We start from the raw sequence: 1,713 nt of genomic DNA, 5'->3' as shown, positions 1-1,713 counted from the left end.
AGCTTCGACAAGCATTCGATGAGATTCTATCGCCGATTTACCCAAATGGAAACAGAAAATTAATGCTCCCCGCAAATCGTTGTTTGAAGGCACGTTTTTCGACATTTTCAAGAGCAAAAAAAAGCACGATGTCATATGAAACTTGAAATGTTTGGTATTGGATATTGTTGACAGATGACAATACGCCAATTAGCACAAATGGTAAGTTCCGACAGTGCCTACAAGTGTGCCTACTGGCCGCTAAATGGCAATACCGGTTTCATATGTATACACCTGGTAGGTATATAGATGTAGGTTTGATACCCCGTTGCGTTATAAATTTTATTTGTAATATAATGTTCAAAATGTAATTTATGTATTCAATCTAAACAGGACCCTAATATTTATGTTCAAAGTTCTCGCAATCAATTAATATTTATTTTTTAAATATCTTTTTTGTCATATCCTTAGACCGTAGCCAATCTTGGGACGACAATGGCAGCCAAGCCATGGCTGCCAAGTCAAGGCCAAGGTTATCAATCCGGCAATGGCGCGAATATGGCAGCCAGGTTTGGTCCAATACTGGTACCCAGTGTTGGGCCGACAATGGCAGCCAAACTTTGGCTGCCAAGTGCAGGCCATAGTTATCATTCCGTCATTGGCGCGATAATAGCAGCCGAACTTCGGAAATATTTTTGCCGACTATGGGCCAATGTTGGGTGGTTTGTGACTTCGCACTTGGGCGAATACAAAAAATTCACAAATATTTCAAAAGATTTCACAAAAATTTCCCAAGAATTTTGAACATTTCATAAAGATTGCAAGGATTTCGAAGATTTAAAAATGGCGTTCACACCATATTTCAAAATTTTCACAAAGATTTCGAACATTTCCAAAAATTGTAAAGCTTTCAAAAGATTTCAAATATTGCATAAATATTGCAAAGACGTTAAACCATCAAATCAGGTTTTAACAAATTTGAGAAGATTTTAAAGGTTTTAATAATTTCAAACTAACACTAAAGCTTTCAGAAACAAATTTTAAACCAAGCATTCACAAATACGCCATAAAAATTTCACAAAGATTTCAGGTATTTTAAAGATTGTAGAGATTTCAAATATTTTACAAAAATTGAGAATGACTCCAAAAGAATTGACAGAAATTTCAAGATTTCACAAAGATTTTAAGTACTTCAAGAAATTTCAACGGATTCACAAAGATTTTAAAAGGTTTCAAAGATTTCATAAAGATTTCAAGGATTTCAAAGACGGCTTGTGGTCGTATTAAGTTCTGGGCACCTACCATTTTTGACCCAGCACTTTTAGTTCTAATACCAAGCCGAATGTCAGGCGGGAACGAGGTGATTAAAAAAAAAAAGAAAAACCTATAGATATTTTTGAATTTAATTCAATCCCAATTTTGACCTTATTAAAACCGAATATTTTCCTGTTTTTACTTTTAATTTTGAATGTTTCTAAGGCGAGTCATTAAGCACCATGCCGTTTCTCGCAATTCTAAAAATTCTCACCATTTAGTATATAAGGAATCTTCAAACCTCTTCTCACAGCCCACATAGATCAATCATCAGATATTGTCTCGTACCGTAGTAGAGTAAACTTCAAACGCTAACTCAACAAGTGATATAGTGATTGTTAAGTGTTTGTGCACATCGGGGGCGCGGATGGTGGAGAGAGCCCCTCTTGCACCGTCCTCGAAGTGTGGTGCAGATCCTTG

This window comes from Belonocnema kinseyi, chromosome 1 (assembly GCF_010883055.1).
Source record: "Belonocnema kinseyi isolate 2016_QV_RU_SX_M_011 chromosome 1, B_treatae_v1, whole genome shotgun sequence".
NCBI lineage: Eukaryota > Metazoa > Arthropoda > Insecta > Hymenoptera > Cynipidae > Belonocnema > Belonocnema kinseyi.
Note: the sequence above shows the minus strand (reverse complement) of the source record.